This window comes from Triticum aestivum, chromosome 6A, assembly GCF_018294505.1.
Source record: "Triticum aestivum cultivar Chinese Spring chromosome 6A, IWGSC CS RefSeq v2.1, whole genome shotgun sequence".
Taxonomy (NCBI): Eukaryota; Viridiplantae; Streptophyta; class Magnoliopsida; order Poales; family Poaceae; genus Triticum; species Triticum aestivum.
In genome coordinates, this window is record NC_057809.1 from 6450105 (window position 1) to 6471916 (window position 21812).

Genomic DNA, 21812 nt, shown 5'->3' on the forward strand with positions numbered 1-21812 from the left:
GTGTTAAGCTTGCATCGACGTAACTCTTTACGTCGAACTCTTTATCACCTCCATAACCGAGAAACATATCCTTATTCCTCTAAGGATAATTTAGACCGCTATCTAGTGATCTACTCCTAGATTACCTTTGTACCCTCTTGCCAGATATGTGGCAAGGCACACATCAGGTGCGGTACTCAGCATGGCATACCGTATAGAGCCTATGACAAAAGCATAGGGGATGACCTTCGTCCTTCCTCTTTCTTCTGCCGTGGTCGAGCTTTAAGTCTTAACTTCATACCTTACAACTCAGGCAAGAACTCCTTCTTTGACTGGTCCATCTTGAACACCTTCAAGATCATGTCAAGGTATGTGCTCATTTGAAAGTACCATTAAGAATTTTGATCTATCCTTATAGATCTTGATGCTCAATGTTCAAGTAGCTTAATCCAGGCTTTCTATTGAAAAATACTTTCCAAATAACCCTATATGCTTTCCAGAAATTCTACGTCATTTCTGATCAACAATATGTCAACATATATTTATCAGAAATTCTATAGTGCTCCCACTCACTTCTTTGGAAATACAAGTTTCTCATAAACTTTGTATATGCCCAAAACTTTGATCATCTTATCAAAGCATACATTCCAACTCCGAGATGCTTACTCCAGTACTTAGAGGGATTGCTGGAGCTTTGCATACTTATTAGCATCTTTGAGGATTAACAAAACCTTCCGGTTGTATCACATACAACCTTTCCTCAAAAAACGTCGAGGAAACAATGGTTTTTGGCATCCTATCTGCAAGATTTCACAAATAATGCAGTAATTGCTAATATAATTCCAACAGACTCTTAGCATCGCTACGAGTGAGAAAGTCTCATCGCAGTCAACTCCTTGAACTTGTCGGAAAACATCTGAAGGACAAGTCGAGCTTTCTTAATGGTGATACCTACCATCATTGTCCGTCTTCCTTTTAAAATCCATATGTACCTAACAGCCTTACGACCATCAAGTAGTTCTCCCAAAGTCTACACTTTGTTTTCATATATGGATCCTCTCTCGGATTATATGGCCTCGAGCCATTTTGGAATCCAGGCCCACCATCGCTTCTCCATAGCTCGTAGGTTCATTGTTGTCTAGCAACATGACTTCCAAGACAGGATTACGTACCACTCTGAAGTAGTACGCATCCTTGTCATCCCACGAGGTTTGGTAGTGACTTGATCTGAAGTTTCATGATCACTATCATCAGCTTCCACTTCAATTGGTGTAGGTGCCACAGGAACAACTCCTGTGCCCTGCCACACACTAGTTGAAGAGACGGTTCAATAAACTCATCAAGTCTCCACCATCCTCCCACTCAATTCTTTCGAGAGAAACTTTTCCTTGAGAAAGGACCCGATTCTAGAAACAATCCCTTATTGCTTTCGGATCTGAGACAGGAGGTATACCCAACTGTTTTGGGTGTCCTATGAAGATGCATTTATCCGCTTTGGGTTCGAGCTTATCAGCCTGAAACTTTTTCACATAAGCGTCGCAGCCCCAAACTTCTAAGAAATGACAGCTTAGGTTTCTCTAAACCATAGTTCATATGGTGTCATCTCATCGGAATTACGTGGTGCCCTATTTAAAGTGAATGTGGTTGTCTTTAATGCCTAACCCATAAACTATCGTGGTAATTCGATAAGAGACATCATGGTATGCATCATATCCTATAGGGTGCAGTTATGATGTTCGGACACACCATCACACTATGGTGTTCCAGGCTGTATTAGTTGTGAAACAATTTCCACAATGTCTTAATTCTGTGCCAAACTCGTAATTCAGATATTCATCTCTATGATCATATCATAGATATTTTATCCTCTTGTCACGACGATCTTTCAACTTCACCCTGAAATTACTTGAACCTTTCAATAATTCAGACTCGTGATTCATCAAGTAAATATATTCAACATCTACTCAAATCATCTGTGAAGTAAGAACATAACGATATCCACTACATGCCTCCGCACTCATTGGATTGCACACATCAAAATGTATTACTTCCAACAAGTTGCTTTCTAGTTCCATTTTACTGAAAACGAGGCTTTCAGTCATCTTGCCCATGTGGTATGATTTGCATGTCTCAAGTGATTCAAAATCAAGTGAGTCCAAACGGCCCATTTGCATGGAGTTTCTTCATGCATATACACCAATAGACATGGTTCGCATGTCTCAAACCTTTCAAAAATGAGTGAGACCAAAGATCCATCAACATGGAGCTTCTTCATGCGTTTTATACCGATATGACTTACGTGGCAGTGCCACAAGTAGGTGGTACTATCATTACTATCTTTTGGCATGAACATGTGTATCACTACGATCGAGATTCAATAAACCATTCATTTTAGGTGTAAGACCATTGAAGGTATTATTCAAATAAACAGAGTAACCATTACTCTCTCCTTAAATGAATAACCGTATTGCGATAGAAATAATCCAATCATGTCTATGCTCAACGCAAACACCAATCTTGATGGTAGAGGGAGCGTACGATATTTGACCAACCATGGAAATACTTCCAACACATATTGTCATCTCACCTTTTGGCTAGTCTCTGTTTATTCCGTAGCTTTTATTTCGAGTTACTAACACTTAGCAACCGAACCAGTATCTAATACCCTGGTGCTACTAGGAGTACTAGTAAAGTACACATTAACATAATGTATATCCAATATACTTCTATCGACAGCCTTCTCATCTACTAAGTATCTAGGGTAATTCTGCTCCAGTGGCTGTTCCCCTTATTACAGAAGCACTTAGTCTTGGGCTTGGGTTCAACTTTGGGTTTCTTCACTAGAGCAGCAGCTGAATTGCCGTTTCATGAAGTATCCCTTCGTTCCCTTGCCCTTCTTGAAAATAGTGGTTTCACCAACCATCAACAATTGATGCTCCTTCTTGATCTCTACTTTTGTGGTGTCAAACATCGCGAATATCTCAAGGATCATCATATATGTCCCTGATATATTATAGTTCATCACGAAGCTCAAGCAGCTTGGTGGTAATGACTTCGGAGAACCATCACTATTTCATCTAGAAGATCAACTCCCACTCGATTCAAGCGATTGTTGTACTCAGACAATCTGAGCACAAGTTCAACAATTGAGCTTTTCTCCCTTAGTTTGCAGGCTAAGAAAATCGTCGGAGGTCTTATACCTCTTGACGTGGGCACGAGCCTGAAATCCCAATTTCAAAACGTCTTCGGTGCCTCAACTCTAAGCCGTTTAACTGAACTATCACGTAGTTATCAAAATGTGTATGTCAGATGTTCGCAACATCCATAAACAACGTTCGAGGTTCAGCACACTGAGCGGTGCATTAAGGACATAAGCCTTCTATGAAGCAATGAGGACAAACCTCAGTTTACGGACCTAGTCCGCATAATTACTACTATCAACTTTCAACTAAATTTTCTCTAGGAACATATCTAAACAGTAGAACTGAAACGCGAGCTACGACATAATTTGCGAAGACCTTTTGACTATGTTCAGGATAATTAAGTTCATCTTGTGAACTCCCACTCAGATAGACATCCCTCTAGTCATCTAAGTGATTACATGATCCGAGTCAACTAGGCCGTGTCCGATCATCACGTGAGACGGACTAGTCATCATCGGTGAACATCTTCATGTTGATCATATCTACCATACGACTCATGCTCGACCTTTTGGTCTCTTGTGTTCCGAGGCCATGTCTGTACATGCTAGGCTCGTCAAGTCAACCTAAGTGTTTCGCGTGTGTAAATCTGTCTTACACCCGTTGTATGTGAACGTTAGAATCTAACACCCGATCATCACGTGGTGCTTCGAAACAACGAACTGTCGCAACGGTGCACAGTTAGGGGGAACACTTTCTTGAAATTATTATGAGGGATCATCATATTTACTACCGTCGTTCTAAGTAAACAAGATACATAAACATGATAAACATCACATGCAATCAAATAGTGACATGATATGGCCATCATCACTTTGCTCCTCTTGATCTCCATCTTCGGGGTTCCATGATCATCATCGTCACCGGCATGACACCATGATCTCCATCATCATGATCTCTATCATCGTGTCTTCATGAAGTTGTCTCGTCAACTATTACTTCTACTACTACAGCTAACGGTCAGCAATAAAGTAAAGTAATTACATGACGTTTATGTTGACACACAGGTCATACATAAATTAAGACAACTCCTATGGCTCCTGCCGGTTGTCATACTCATCGACATGCAAGTCGTGATTCCTATTACAAGAACATGATCAATCTCATACATCACATATATCATTCATCGCATCCTTTTGGCCATATCACATCACATAGCATACCCTGCAAAAACAAGTTAGACATCCTCTATTTGTTGTTTGCATGTTTTACGTGGCTGCTATGGGTTTCTAGCAAGAACGTTTCTTACCTACGCAAAAACCACAACGTAATATGCCAATTGCTATTTACCCTTCATAAGGACCCTTTTCATCGAATCCGATCCGATTAAAGTGGGAGAGACAGACACCCGCTAGCCACCTTATGCAACTAGTGCATGTCAATCGGTGGAACCAGTCTCACGTAAGAGTACGTGTAAGGTTGGTCCAGGCCGCTTCATCCCACGATGCCGCCGAATCAAGATAAGACTAGTAACGGCAAGCAAATTGACAATATCGACGCCCACAACTACTTTGTGTTCTACTTGTGCATAGTAACTACGCAATAGACCTAGCTCATGATGCCACTGTTGGATAACGTAGCATAAATTCAAAATTTTCCTACGTGTCACCAAGATCTATCTATGGAGTCATCTAGCAACGAGGGAGGAGTGGATCTACATACCCTTGTAGATCGCGCGCGGAAGCGTTCAAAAGAACGGGGTTGATGGAGTCGTACTCATCGTGATCCAAATCACCGATGATCCTAGCGCCGAACGGACGGCACCTCCGCGTTCAACACACGTACGGAGCAGCGACGTCTCCTCCTTCTTGATCCAGCAAGGGGGAAGGAGAGGTTGATGGAGATCCAGCAGCACGACGGTGTGGTGGTGGAAGTAGCGGGATTCCAACAGGGCTGCGCCAAGCGCTGCGGGAGGAGGGAGATGTGTCATGGGAGGGAGAGGGAGGCGCCAGGGCTTAGGTGTTGCTGCCCTCCCTTCCCCCACTATATATAGGGCCAAGGGAGAGGGGGGGCGCAGCCTTGGCCCTTCCTCCAAGGAAGGGTGCGGCCAAGGGAGGAGTCCATCCTCCCCAAGGCACCTAGGAGGTGCCTTCCCCCTTTAGGACTCTTCCTTTCCCTCATCTCTTGGAGCATGGGCCTCTTGGGGCTGGTGCCCTTGGCCCATATAGGCCAAGGCGCACACCCCTACAGCCCATGTGGCCCCCGGGGCAGGTGGACCCCCTTGGTGGACCCCCGGACCCCTTTCGGCACTCCCTGTACAATACCGATAATGCGCGAAACTTTTCCGGCGACCAAAACAAGACTTCCCATATATAAATCTTTACCTCCGGACCATTCCAGAACTCCTCGTGACGTCCGGGATCTCATCCGAGAGTCCGAACAACTTTCGGGTTACCGCATACTAATATCTCTATAACCCTAGCGTCACCGAACCTTAAGTGTGTAGACCCTACGGGTTCGGGAGACATGCAGACATGACCGAGATGACTCTCCGGTCAATAACCAACAGCGGGATCATGATACCCAAGTTGGCTCCCACATGTTCCACGATGATCTCATCGGATGAACCACGATGTCAAGGACTTAATCAATCCCGTATACAATTCCCTTTGTCTAGTGGTATTGTACTTGCCCGATATTCGATCGTCGGTATCCCGATACCTTGTTCAATCTCGTTACCGGCAAGTCTCTTTACTCGTTTCGTAACACATCATCCCGCGATCAACTCCTTGATCACATTGTGCACATTATGATGATGTCCTACCGAGTGGGCCTAGAGATACGTCTCCGTTTACACGGAGTGACAAATCCCAGTCTCGATTCGTGCCAACCCAACAGACACTTTCGGAGATACCTGTAGTGTACCTTTATAGCCACCCAGTTACGTTGTGACGTTTGGCACACCCAAAGCACTCCTACGGTATCCGGGAGTTGCACAATCTCATGGTCTAAGGAAATGATACTTGACATTAGAAAAGCTTTAGCATACGAACTACATGATCTTGTGCTAGGCTTAGGATTGGGTCTTTGTCCATCACATCATTCTCCTAATGATGTGATCCCGTTATCAATGACATCCAATGTCCATGGTCAGGAAACCGTAACCATCTATTGATCAACGAGCTAGTCAACGAGAGGCTTACTAGGGACATGGTGTTGTCTATGTATCCACACATGCATCTGAGTTTCCTATCAATACAATTCTAGCATGGATAATAAACGATTATCATGAACAAGGAAATATAATAATAACTAATTTATTATTGCCTCTAGGGCATATTTCCAACAACTTGATCTTCGACGGATTCGACCCCATGTCGGATACGCCGCACAGTCATGACGAGTATGACGTAACTCTGCCGTCAGAAAGTGTTCGGGAGATCGCATCCGCAACTACTCCGGCCGTTAATCCAGAGCAAATCGCGCCGTCCGAGAGCGGAGGGATAGACCCCGCCATGGAGGCCGCCCTCTCAGTGACGATAGAGCCAGATACTGACTTCACCCCTTACGAGAGCCGTATCACCGAACCACTAGGTTCATCTCCGTCCATGGACTCCGAGCCGCTCACATCCGTGCCCGTCAAATCCGATTGGGCATCGATCATGGAGTTCACCTCCGCGGATATCTTTCAGCACTCGCCCTTCGCCGACATTCTAAATTCATTAAGGTCTCTTTCCCTATCAGGAGAACCTTGGCCGAACTATGTCCGACTAGAATGGGATGCGTACGACGAAGAAATTCGCTGCCCACCCACCACCCACTTAGTAGCCACTGTCGACGACTAAACCGACATGCTCGACTTCGACTCTGAAGACTTCGACGGTATGGACGACGAAGCCGGAGACGAACAGGAACCACCGCCCTCAGGGCGCTGGACCGCCACTTCATCGTATGATATATACATGGTGGACACCCCCAAAGAAGGCAATGTCAACGAGACAGTGCAGGATGACCCCTGCAAGAAGCAACCCAAGCGCCGACGTCAGCGGCGCCGCTCTAGTCCCGCCACAGCAAGAGCAGTGATACTGGCATAGGAGATAATAACACTCCAGATAGCGCCGAAGACAACAACAATCCCCTCCAGCACGATGTAGAGCTGGAGGACGAACAAGCTAGCCCTCCAGAGCAGGCAGCAGATGGAGAACCGGAGTGTTGGGTAACGCAGTAATTTCAAAAAATTTCCTACGCACACTCAAGATCATGGTGATGCATAGCAACGAGAGGGGAGACACTACAAGAAATATGTCAACTTATGACCTTCTGTCAGTAGCCCTCGAAGAATTGGTCATAAATTTATGACCATTTTAGACCAATTGGTCAAAAGCTGTTCAGGGGGCTTCAAACCCTAAACCATTGCGACCATTTTGGTCAGAAAGGTCGTAATTTCCTTACACAAAATGGTCACAAAGCAAACAGTGCTAGTCCGCTGCCTTATTTCTAGTTGTTAACGACCAATATAGATGGTCATAACCTTGTCGATTGTGGTGGGTTGTGATGACTAGGCGCCATCTCATCAGTTTTGCCTATGTGTCATGTCCATGTGGCAGTTTTTGCCCTAGGTTGTGAAGCAACCTATATTTCTATCATTCCCAAAATTCCCAAAAAAATCTCATAAATTCTTTGGGTCATATCTTCATCAAATATGTAAAAATCCTTCCTTGCCTAGTTCAAAACTAATTCAACAATATTCATTTTCCTATTATGTTCACAACAACACTTTATGAAGGAAGTGCTATTTATATATTCTTGATTGCCCTATGAATTTTTGGGCACTCTTTCCTATCCAAATCATTACCGCATGACAAAATTCAGCTCCATTTGCCTAGCAAATCTTCCTCGGCAAATTTCCAAAGTTTTTGTCCACCTAGAAGCATTGTGAAGGAAGTACCTTTTTTATATTTCTAAATGACATGAAATTTATACAGTTTGTTCATATGCCCAAATTATCGCCCTCCTCCAAATTGCAGCTCAGTCAAATCATCTATGTGAGCCCAGGTTCAATTTATATTTATGGCCAAATTGGCACGTTGCAAAGCAAGTGTTACATAGACCCCTCCTATTACCCTCAAACTTTTCGGGCACTCTTCCATACCCAAATCATTGCCACATGATAATATTCAGCTCAATTTTCCTAGTAAATCTTTCTCGGGACATTTCCAAAGTTTCTACCTCGAGAGAAGCTTTGTGAAGTAAGTACTAGCTAGGCTTACCCAAATGATCTGAAAATTGACCAGCGCATGACCATACCTAAGTAACTTACCTACACCAATTTTGAGCTCATTTCATTCATCCAATCTCTCTCACTAGTTTTCCCAAGTTTCTGTCCATAGAAGAGCATTGTGAAGGAAGTACTACTTTGGCATGTCCAAATGGTATCAATTTTCTACAATGCTTTCCTATGTCCAAATAACCATCCTCCACAAAATTTCAGCTCACTCCATTCATTATTTTGAGCCCAGCTTCAACATTCATATTTTTGTCCAGCGTGGTACTTTGCAAAGCAAGTACCACCTAGGATCCTCCTTTTGAACTAAAAATTTGTGAAGACATTCTCCTTAGTAGATGGTCATCCTCAGCCAAAACTCACGCCCATTGGCCATGTGCATTTCCCGTACCGCTAATCAAACACTTGGCTGCTAATTCATGTTTGAGCATCGATCGGTCTCCTCGTGAGAATCTTATGTTGTAATTTTCTTCCTAGCACCGACCTGGGGAGTGCCCAACCCACTACACATGCCTAGGCTGCCAAGAACACATGGCAACATTACGGTCATGCGGTGACCACGCGATGGGCATGCGAGTTTACGTGTTGTAGAGTCGGGGCCCTCGGCCACCGCCCAAACCTCGACGTATCGCCACCAAACCATGTATTTGTGATTAAATAGGTCCTTATGTAACTAGAAATGATTTTTGGAAAAAATAAATAGCAAACTATGAGGCAGCTGCAGTTCAAATTTGACCCGCTTCCAACTGAATCGGCGGAAATTTGTCTTTTTCACGAGAGGTGGATAAAAAAAATTACACCCAACCATTTTGTCAATTGTGCATTAAATATGGCCTAGTATTTTATAAAAATGATTTGGTCCAATTTTGCAACAATTATTTGGTAGTTACTTCACAAAAAACCTCCTTTCGGGCACTCGAAAAATGGAAAATGGTTTTTTTGTCCAACGAAAATGAAAACTTCCTTAGGCAACATTGTTTGCCATTCCAATATGCACCCTTGTGCACAATATGAGATCATTTGAACAAACTATGCCATGAATGTGGCCATAAGATTGATCATTTGGCTTGAAAGCCATGAATCTTCACACTTGATAGCTCATTTCTGAGAACACTTTTTTAAAATAATTACTGTATTACAATTTTATTATTTTTCCTGGAAACTTGTTCACATATAATGACACAATGCGAAGGTTTTCCAATTTTTTGAACTTTTTTGAATTTTTTTTGCCCGTTTCAAAATGCGGTAAAAACGGCGGGCTTGACCGTTCCTAGCTAGTTGTTGAATATTGGAATTTTTTGGTGTTTCTCTGATTAAATAGATACTTATGTAACTAGAAATGATTTTTGAAAAAAATAAATAGCGAACTATGAGGCAGCTGCAGTTCAAATTTGACCCGCTTCCAGCTGAATCGGCGGGAATTTGTCTTTTTCACCAGAGGTGGATCAAAACTTTTGACACCCAACCATTTTGTCAATTGTGCATTAAATATGGCCTAGTACTTTACAAAACTTATTTGGTACAATTTTGCAACAAATATTTGGTAGGTCCTTCACAAAAAAACCTCATTTCGGGCACTCGAAAAATGGAAAATGAATTTTCCGTGCAAAGAAAATGAAAACTCCCTTTGGCAACATTGTTTGGAATTCCAAGATGCACCCTTGTGCACAATATGAGATCATTTGAACAAACTATGCCATGAATGTGGCCATAAGATTGATCATTTGGGTTGAAATACATGAATCTTCACACATGATATCTCATTTCTGAGAACACTTTTTTTAAAATAATTACCGTATTACAAGTTTATTATTTTTCCTGGAAATTTGGTCACATATAATGACACAATGCAAAGGTTTTCCAATTTTTTGATTTTTTTCGAATTTTTTATGCCCGTCTCAAAATGCGGTCAAAACGGCGGGCTTGACTGTTCCTAGCTGGTGGTTGAATCTTGGAATTTTTTTGGTGTTTCTTTGATTAAATAGATACTTATGTACCTAGAAATGATTATTTTAAAAAATAAAGAGCAAACTATGAGGCAGCTACAGTTCAAATTTGACCTGTTTTCAACTGAATCGACGGCAATTTGTCTTTTTCACCAGAGGTGGATCAAAACTTTTTTCACCCAAACATTTGGTTAATTGTGCATTATTTATGTCCTAGTACTTTATAAAATTGATTTGGTCCATTTTTGCAACAATTATTTGGTAGGCCCTTCACAAAAAACCTCCTTTTGGGTACTCGAAAAATGGAAAATGAATTTTCCGTGCAAAGAAAATGAAAACTTCCTTAGGCAACATTGTTTGCCATTCCAATATGCACCCTTGTGCACAATATGAGATCATTTGAACAAACTATGCCATGAATGTGGCCATAAGATTGATCATTTGACTTGAAAGCCATTGATCTCCACACGTGATAGCTCGTTTCTGAGAACACTTTTTTAAAATAATTGCCGGATTACAAGTTTGTTATTTTTACTAGGAACTTGGCCATATATAATGACACAATGCGAAGGTTTTCCAATTTTTTCGAATTTTTTGAATTTTTTATGCCCGTTTCAAAATGCGGTCAAAACGACAGGCTTGACCGTTCCTAGCTAGTGGCTGAATCTTGGTAAACTTTTGATGTTTCTCTGACTAAATAGATACTTTTGTACCTAGAAATGAATTTTGGAAAAAATAAATAGCTAACTATGAGGCAGCCACAGTTCAAATTTGCCCCGCTTCCAGCTGAAACGGTGGAAATTTGTCTTTTTCATCAGAGGTGGATCAAAACTTTTAACACCTAACCATTTGGTCAATTGTGCATTAAATATGTCTTAGTATTTTAGAAAATTGATTTTGTAAAATTTTACAAAAAATATTTGGTAGGTTCTTCACAAAAAACTTATTTTGAGCACTCAAAAAATGGAAAATTGTTTTTTCATGCAAAAGAAATAAAAACTCCCTTTGTCAATGTTGTTTGCCAATCTAAGATGTAAACTTGTGCAAAATATGGCATCATTTGAACAAATATTTGACAGGTCTTTCACAAAAAAACTCATTTTGAGCACTGAAAAATGAAATGAAAAATTTGTATGTAATCAATCATGACCAATTTATATGGTCAAAAAATCTGCAAATTGTTTGGTGCGCTCTGATTGGTCCATAGGCATATCACGCGGATCATGCCTCAACCACCGTTGGATGCTTGTGGATCCAACGGCAGCCCTCACCCCGTCACCCTCTCACCCAAACCCTAACTTCCCCGATCCACTCCTCTCCACCGATCCACTCTCCCCCTCTCGCCCCACAGCCGCCACTCCGTCTCAATCTCTGGATCCCCAACCACCCAGCCGCCGCCGTCCTCCGTCCTCTCCCCCAACCCCGATCGCCGACAACCCCTCCCCTCCCCTTCTCTCCCACGGCCGCGCTCATCCCTTCCAGATCGCAGCCTCCACCTCCTCCCTTCCAGATCGCGGCCGCCACCTTCCTCTGGGGGAGCTCCCCGCCGCCCATGGCCTCCCTCATGCGCTCCCCAGATCCGTCTCGATCCGCCTCTCCCTAGACTCGAGCCGCCTCCACCCACCTCCTACCTCCTCCCTCTCACTCCTCCGCCCTCCCGCACGCGCCCGACCGTCCTCTCCCCCGCGCAGAAGCGCCCGCACCCGTCGCTCGACGCGAACGACGGCCACGTCTAGGAGGAGGAGGCTGCCGCTGTCGCCGGGGCCGCCGGCTCCGGCACGGAGGGCGGCAGCGCTGGCGTCCAGAGGGCGGCGAACAGGTGGACGGCCTCCAAAATCCTACCCACCTCCACCCCGCCAGCCATGGCGCCGCCCCCCACCTCCGGTAAGCACCCCCTCCCCCCGACCCAGCCTCCTACCCTGCATTGGCCCTAACCCCGTCCCCTTTCCTCCCCCCTGCAGCTGCAGGCCAGCAGCAGCGTCGGCTCCACAAGGCGGCGGCCGAACGACGACCTTGGTCGCTTCAAGAGTACGCCCGCGCCTCCCTTTCCCCATGTTGGTTTTCCGCTTTGGTGTTTGTTTGTGCTCGATCCTGATTTGGACGCGCTTGTTTTTCCTGTCAGGCATCGCGAGCGCGCTGGACGGCGGGAAGGGCCGCATCAAGGAGGCGGTGGAGGCCACCAAGGACGGAAGACCCGGGGCGCTGCACGCCGCTGCCGGCCACGGGAGGATGCCGGTGTGCGTCTACCTGGTCGAGAAGCTTCGCGTGAATGTCAATGCCGGAGACAACAAAGGTGCTCTGTTCGGCCTCCTCCTCTGGTTTCGCAAACTGCAGAACACCAGCGTGCCTACAAATTGAAATTGGTGCCTCACAAGCGGCACAATCAGTAGGATGAAACAGACTGCACCGATGCTTTATTTTTGCTGCATCGATCATAGCGCCACATGTGTGTTCTCTTCAATTTAGGAGTAGGAAGCGATGCACCTTGCTTGTTTAGAAGCATCTGATGTCTGTCACCAACTTGATCTAGTTTTATTAGTATGTAGTTTGAACTAGCCTGTGTCAAGTTTTATTAGTATGTACTGGAGTAGTAGTTCGAACCATCTTTAGTGGAGATGGCACCTACATACGTATAAACTAGAAACCATGAATGACCTATTCCAAAAAATACCGGAAAATGGGCTTGTGTTTCGGTCTTTATGCCCAACTCCAGCCCGTGTTTCAGTAATGCACAACACTATTTGCTATGACCAAGCTGCAAAGCATCTGCATTACAAAACCGGGATTTAAGATTAAGGCAAATGGAATGCACTAGATAAACACAGATCGAATAGGTTTTCTACACTCAGGCACATGTCTACACTCAGGCACATATCCCATGTCTTGATTGTCGATTAGCTGCAACTTGATTGTGGATTTAATTTGTCACCCAAGTGCATGTTGTGCTATCTGTCCTGTCGCATATATCCCAGTACTCAGTTATTCACCTGTCACTTTTCTCATTAGGATGAAGATTGTTCTTCTATCTAGTTCATATGCATGATCATTTTTTGTGAAGGCAGGATTTTAACCTTTCGAGTCAGACATGCATAAATTACCTGATGATGTTCGGTACATGACGTGTTTGATGCATCTCTTTTCAGGTAAGAGATGGCTCTCACCAGAATTGGTCTTGCTGGCCTCACCGTCATTGGGCAGAACCTTGCCCTCAACATTGGAGAGAATGGCTTCCCCATCTCTGGAGGTGTATGCTGATTATTTGAGGATGCTTTATATATGTCCCAAGATGTCTTTATGCAATACCTAATATGATAACATGACCTGAATTAGGACTATTAGCTCCTTTACTTGCTCTGTTTGGTTAAGACTGATGATGCCATGGATAAGCACATTACTATTAAGTTTAAAAGTTCTGCTAAAACAAGGTGGAATCATGTTTTTTCTAGCAAATGTTCTATGCGCTGCCACACTTATATTTTAATTTTCTGTTATTTTTATTGCTGCTATGTTGGTACTCCCATTGGGAAACTTGGCTAGCTGCCCATATCAGTTGATGAACTATACTATTATCCACTACTTTTAATTAGCTGATGATGCATATTCAGTTTGGCTGATTTTGTTACATACATACATGGCTTTGTTTTGGTCTGGCAACTCAACTGTGATGCCATTGTTGCTGCTCTATATAACTTCTGTATGTTTATTGCATGCATCCTAATTGTCTATATAACGTGTCTAGTTAACGACCGGTATTGTGAGATTTTGGTGGTTGCTTTGAGTACATTTAACTTGGAGTTCTCCAGTACTCCTAGATTTGCTACTCAAACAAATTTTGTGTACTTGCACTGGAAACGAGTGAAATACTCCTGGTACTTGCGTAGGTTTAAAAAAATGACTTGCGTAGGTTTAAAAATACTCCTGGTACTTGTGATGAAACCAACAAGCAACTTGCTAACCTCTTTCAGTGTTCAATCATCTTTTCATTCTTAAATTTCAGTGTTCAATTTCAGATTATACAAATTGGAAGTGTCTGTTCTTTTTCTTTTTTGAACTAAACTAGAATTAGGAATTCATTTTATTGGGTCAGTGTTGTAAGTTTGCAAAATTATACAAATTGCTGCTACAGTAGTAATATTTATGCAAAATTATGCAAATTTCACTGAAATTTTGAGCATCTACAGTTTACTGAAATTTTGTGTGACTTGTCCATGATTATGCAGCAAATTAAACTTGTGTGTATCTGTTTTTTCTACAGGTTGCTGCTGCTGTGATGGAATGAGATGTGCTGCTGGAGACATGCCGTTAGCAAACTGGAAGTGATGCAACCAAATCTAATCGGAAGCATGGCCTTCTTGTAGGTTTGCACATAAGTGGAACTTGTAGTGTATAAGTAGTCGCTGGAGCTGTCATGGTGATCTTTCTTTTGACTGGCTGTCGTTTGTTATAAATGACAATCTTTTAGTTGCTGCTTCAAATGATGTAACTGCAAGAAATGATGTATGATTGTATAGTGAAACAAATGTTGCTTTGATAGCAAAATTGAAAAAAACTGAATTGTTTCTCTATTGTCCAGTCCTTTGAATTAGTGGGCTGAAAATATTGATGGGCTAGAAGAGGCCTTAGCCCAAACAATATTGGACAAAAAAATGAAAGGAAAAACATCTTAAAAAATTTAAAAAATTAAATGGACCGCAGAAAGGCCGAGGCCCAAAAAAATGGAAGAAGCTCAGAAAACAAAAAAAGGCCAAATTGTTCGGCCAGGCCCATGTACTTAGCGAAAATTAACAATATATATATATATATATATATATATATATATATATATATTAAAAAGGCTGAATTAATGGGCTCGGCCCATCTAAAGCACCGAAATGGACCGGGCCGATTCTAATTTTTGACCTTTTCAATTGGTCGCAATTTTGCCACGTCAGATCCGACATGGTCTGGGGAGAGAGCTAGCGACCAAAACAGAAGGTCATAGGATCAACGACCTTTTGTTAAAGGTCGCTATAGTCAGTTTACGACGCCCAGCTTTTGACCTTATGTTTTTGGTCACAAAAAGGTCATAAATGGAAATTTGTGACCATTCAGTGACCAATAGTGGTGGTCATAAGTTGACATATTTCTTGTAGTGAGAGTATGATCTACGTACCCTTGTAGATCGACAACGGAAGCGTTTGGTTGATGTAGTCGTACGTCTCCATGGCCCAACCGATCAAGCACCGAAACTACGGCACCTCCGAGTTCTAGCACACGTTCAGCTCGATGACGATCCCCGGACTCTGATCCAGCAAAGTTTCGGGGAAGAGTTCTGTCAGCATGACGGCATGGTGACGATCTTGATGTACTACTGTCGCAGGGCTTCGCCTAAGCACCGCTACAATATTATCGACGACTATGGTGGCAGGGGGCGCCGCACACGGCTAAGAATATGATCACATGGATCAATTTGTGTTCCTCTGGGGTGCCCCTGCCTCCGTATATAAAGGCTCAAGGGGGGGTGCGGCTGGCCTAGCAGAGGCGCGCCAGGAGGAGTCCTACTCCCTTCGGGAGTAGGATCCCCCCCGCCCCCCCAATCCTACTTGGAATAGGATTCACGGAGGGGGCAAAGGAGAAAGGGCGGCCGCCCCCCCTCTCCTTGTCCTATTCGGACCAAGGGAGGGGAGGGGCGCGCGGCCCATCTCAGGCCACCTCTTCTCTTTTCCACTAAGGCCCAGTAAGGCCCATATAGCTCCCGGGGGGTTCCGGTAACCTCCCGGTACTCCGGTAAAATCCCGATTTCACCCGGAACACTTCCGATATCCAAACATAGGCTTCCAATATATCAATCTTTATGTCTCGGCCACTTCGAGACTCCTCGTCATGTCCGTGATCACATCCGGGACTTTGAACAACCTTCGGTACATCAAAACGTATAAACTCATAATATAACTGTCATCGAAACCTTAAGCGTGCGGACCCTACGGGTTCGAGAACAATGTAGACATGACCGAGACACGTCTCCGGTCAATAACCAATAGCGGGACCTGGATGCCCATATTGGCTCCTACATATTCTACGAAGATCTTTATCGGTCAGACCGCATAACAACATACGTTGTTCCCTTTGTCATCGGTATGTTACTTGCCCGAGATTCGATCGTCGGTATCCAATACCTAGTTCAATCTCGTTACCGGCAAGTCTCTTTACTCGTTCTGTAATACATCATCCCGCAACTAACTCATTAGTTTCAATGCTTGCAAGGCTTAAGTGATGTGCATTACCGAGAGGGCCCAGAGATACCTCTTCGACGACCGGAGTGACAAATCCTAATCTCGAAATACGTCAACCCAACATTTACCTTTGGAGACACCTGTAGAGCACCTTTATAATCACCCAGTTATGTTGTGACGTTTGGTAGCACACAAAGTGTTCCTCCGGTAAACGGGAGTTGCATAATCTCATAGTCATAGGAACATGTATAAGTCATGAAGAAAGCAATAGCAACATACTAAACGATCGGGTGCTAAGCTAATGGAATGGGTCATGTCAATCAGATCATTCAACTAATGATGTGATCCTGTTAATCAAATGACAAATCTTTGTCCATGGTTAGGAAACATAACCATCTTTGATTAACAAGCTAGTCAAATAGAGGCATACTAGTGACACTCTGTTTGTCTATGTATTCACACATGTATTATGTTTCCGGTTAATACAATTCGGGCATGAATAATAAACATTTATCATGATATAAGGAAATAAATAATAACTTTATTATTGCCTCTAGGGCATATTTCCTTCAGTCTCCCACTTGCACTAGAGTCAATAATCTAGTTCACATTACCATGTGTTTAACACCCATAGTTCACATTGTCATGTGACCTATACTCAAAGGGTTTTACTAGAGTCAGTAATCTAGTTCACATTGTTTATGTGATTAACACCCAAATAGTACTAAGGTGTGATCATGTTTTGCTTGTGAGATAATTTTAGTCAACGGGTCTGTCACATACAGATTCGTAAGTATTTTGCGAATTCTATGTCTACAATGCTCTGCATGGAGCTACTCTAGCTAATTGCTCCCACTTTAAATATGTATCTAGATTGAGACTTAGAGTCATCCAGATCTGTGCCAAAACTTACATCGACGTAACTTTTTATGACGAACCTTTTTGTCACCTCCATAATTGAGAAATATTTCCTTATTCCACTAAGGATAGTTTTGACCGTTGTCCAGTGATCTACTCTTAGATCACTATTGTACTCCCTTGCTTAACACAGTGTAGGGTATACAATAGATCTGGTACACAGCATGGCATACTTTATAGAACCTATGGCTGAGGCATAGGGAATGACTTTCATTCTCTTTCTATCTTATGCCGTGGTCGGGATTTGAGTCTTACTCAATTTCACACCTTGTAACATAGCCAAGAACTCTTTCTTTGACCATTCCAATTTTTGAACTACTTCAAAATATTGTCAAGGTATGTACTCATTGAAAAAAAACTTATCAAGCGTCTTGATCTATCTCTATAGATCTTGATGCTTAATATGTAAGCAGCTTCACCGAGCTCTTTCTTTGAAAAACTTCTTTCAAAACACTCCTTTATGCTTTGCAGAATAATTCTACATTATTTCTGATCAACAATATGTCATTCACATATGCTTATCAGAAATGTTGTAGTGTTCCCACTCACTTTCTTGTAAATACAGGCTTCACTGCAAGTCTGTATAAAGCTATATGCTTTGATCATCTCATCAAAGCGTATATTCCAACTCTGAGATGCTTGCACCAGTCCATAGATGGATCACTGGAGCTTGCACATTTTGTTAGCACCTTTAGGATTGACAAAACCTTCTGGTTGTATCATATACAACTCTTCTTTAATAAATCCAATAAGGAATGCAGTTTTGTTTATCCATTTGCCGGATTTCATAAAATGCGGCAATTGCTAACATGATTCGGACAAACTTAAGCAGAGATACGAGTGAGAAACTCTCATCGTAGTCAACACCTTGAACTTGTCGAAAACCTTTTTGCGACAATTCTAGCTTTGTAGATAGTAACACTACTATCAGCGTCCGTCTTCCTCTTGAAGATCCATTTAATCTCAATGACTTGTCGAACATCGGGCAAGTCAACCAAAGTCCATACTTTGTTCTCATACGTGGATCTCATCTCAGATTTCATGGCCTCAAGCCATTTCGCGGAATCTGGGCTCATCATCGCTTCCTCATAGTTTGTAGGCTCATCATGGTCAAGTACCATGACTTCCAGAACAGGATTACCATACCACTCTGGTTTACCTACAAGGTTTGGTAGTAACTTGATCTGAAGTTACACGATTATCATCATTAGCTTCCTCACTAATTGGTGTAGTAGTCACAGGAACAGATTTCTGTGATGAACCACTTTCCAATAAGGGAGCAGGTACATCTACCTCATCAAGTTCTACTTTCCTCCCACCCACTTCTTTCGAGAGAAATTCCTTCTCTAGAAATCCTATGAAGACGCACTTCTCCGATTTGGGTTTGAGCTTATCAGGTTGAAACTTTTTCACATAAGCATTGCAACCTCAAACTTTTAAGAAACGACAACTTTGGTTTCTTGCCAAACCACAGTTCAGATTTTTGTCGTTTCAACGGATTTAGAAGGTGCCCTATTTAACGTGAATGCAGCTGTCTCTAATGCATAACCCCAAAACGATAGTGGTAGATCGGTAAGAGACATCATAGATCGCACCATATCTAATAAAGTACGGTTATGACGTTCAGACACACCATTACATTGTGGTGTTCCAGGTGGCGTGAGTAGTGAAACTATTTCACATTGTTTTTAACTGAAGGCCAAACTCGTAACTCAAATACTCTTCTCTATGATCTGATCGTAGAAACTTTATTTTCTTGTTACGATGATTTTTCACTTCACTCTGAAATTCCTTGAACTTTTCAAATGTTTCAGACTTATGTTTCATCAAGTAGATATACTCATATCTGCTCAAATCATCTGTGAAGATCAGAAAATAATGATACCTGTCGCGAGCCTCAATATTCATCGGGCCACATACATCAGTATGCATGATTTCCAACAAATCTGTTGCTCGCTCCATTGTTCCGAAGAACAGAGTCTTAGTCATCTTGCCCATGAGGCATGGTTCGCAAGCATCAACTGATTCATAATCAAGTGATTCCAAAAGCCCATCAGCATGGAGTTTCTTCATGCGCTTTACACCAATATGACCTAAACAGCAGTGCCACAAATAAGTTGCACTATCATTATTAACTTTGCATCTTTTGGTTTCAATATTATGATTATGTGTATCACTACGATCGAGATCCAACGAACTATTTTCATTGGGTGTGTAACCATATAAGGTTTTATTCATGTAAACAGAACAACAATTTATTCTCTTACTCAAATGAATAACTGTATTACAATAAACATGATCAGATCATATTCATGCTCAACGCAAACACCAAATAACACTTATTTAGGTTCAACACTACTCCCAAAAGTATAGGGAGTGTGTGATCATATCAATCTTGGAACCACTTGCAACACACATCGTCACTTCACCCTTAACTAGTCTTTGTTTATTCTGCAACTCCCGTTTCGAGTTACTAATCAGCAACTGAACTAGTATCAAATACTGAGGGGTTGCTATAAACACTAGTAAAGTACACATCAATAACATGTATATCAAATATACCTTTGTTCACTTTGCCATCCTTCTTATCCGCCAAATACTTGGGGCAGTTCCGCTTCCAGTGATCAGTCCCTTTGTAGTAGAAGCACTTAGTCTCTGGCTTAGGACCAGACTTGGGCCTCTTCACTTGAGCAGCAACTTGCTTGCCGTTCTTCTTGAAGTTCCCCTTCTTCCCTTTGCCGTTTTCTTGAAACTAGTGGTCTCGTCAACCATCAACACTTGATGTTTTTCTTGATTTCTACCTTCATCGATTTTAGCATCACAAAGAGCTTGGGAATTGTATCTGTTATCCCTTGCATATTATAGTTCATCACGAAGTTTTACTAACTTGGTGATGGTGACTAGAGAATTCTGTCAATCGCTATCTTATCTGGAAGATTAACTCCCACTTGATTCAAGCAATTGTAGTACCCAGACAATCTAAGCACATGCTCACTAGTTGAGCGATTCTCCTCCATCTTTTAACTATAGAACTTGTTGGAGACTTCATATCTATCAACTCGGGTATTTGTTTGAAATATTAACTTCACCTCCTGGAACATCTCATATGTTCCATGACGTTCAAAACGTCTTTGTAGTCCCGATTCTAAGCTGTTAAGCATGGTGCACTAAACTATCAAGTAGTCATCATATTGAGCTAGCCAAACGTTCATAACGTCTGCATCTGCTCCCGCAATAGGTCTGTCACCTAGCGGTGCATCAAGGACATAATTCTTCTGTGCAGCAATGAGGATAAACCTCAGATCACGGATCCAATCCGCATCATTGCTACTAACATCTTTCAACATAATTTTCTCTAGGAACATATCAAAATAAACACAGGGAAGCAACAACGCGAGCTATTGATCTACAACATAATTTGCAAAATACTACCAGGACTAAGTTCACGATAAATTTAAGTTCAATTAATCATATTACTTAAGAACTCCCACTTAGATAGACATCCCTCTAATCCTCTAAGTGATTACGTGATCCAAATCAACTAAACCATGTCCGATCATCACGTGAGATGGAGTAGTTTCATTGGTGAACATCATTATGTTGATCATATCTACTATATGATTCACGCTCGACCTTTCGGTCTCCGTATTCCGAGGCCATATCTGCATATGCTTGGCTCGTCAAGTATAACCTGAGTATTCTGCGTGTGCAACTGTTTTGCACATGTTGTATTTGAACGTAGAGCCTATCACACCCGATCATCACGTGGTGTCTCAGCACGAAGAACTTTCGCAACGGTGCATACTCAGGGAGAACACTTCTTGATAATTTTAGTGAGAGATCATCTGATAATGCTACCGTCAATCAAAGCAAGATAAGATGCATAAAAGATAAACATCACATGCAATCAATATAAGTGATATGATATGGCCATCATCATCTTGTGCCTGTGATCTCCATCTCCGAAGCACCGTCATGATCACCGGCGCGACACCTTGATCTCCATCGTAGCATCGTTGTCGTCTCGCCAATCTTATGCTTCCACGACTATTGCTACCGCTTAGTGATAAAGTAAAGCATTACAGTGCGATTGCATTGCATACAATAAAGCGACAACCATATGGCTCCTACCAGTTGCCGATAACTCGGTTACAAAACATGATCATCTCATACAATAAAATTCAGCATCATGTCTTGACCATATCACATCACAACATGCCCTGCAAAAACAAGTTAGACGTCCTCTACTTTGTTGTTGCAAGTTTTACGTGGCTGCTACGGGCTTAAGCAAGAACCAATCTTACCTACGCATCAAAACCACAATGATAGTTTG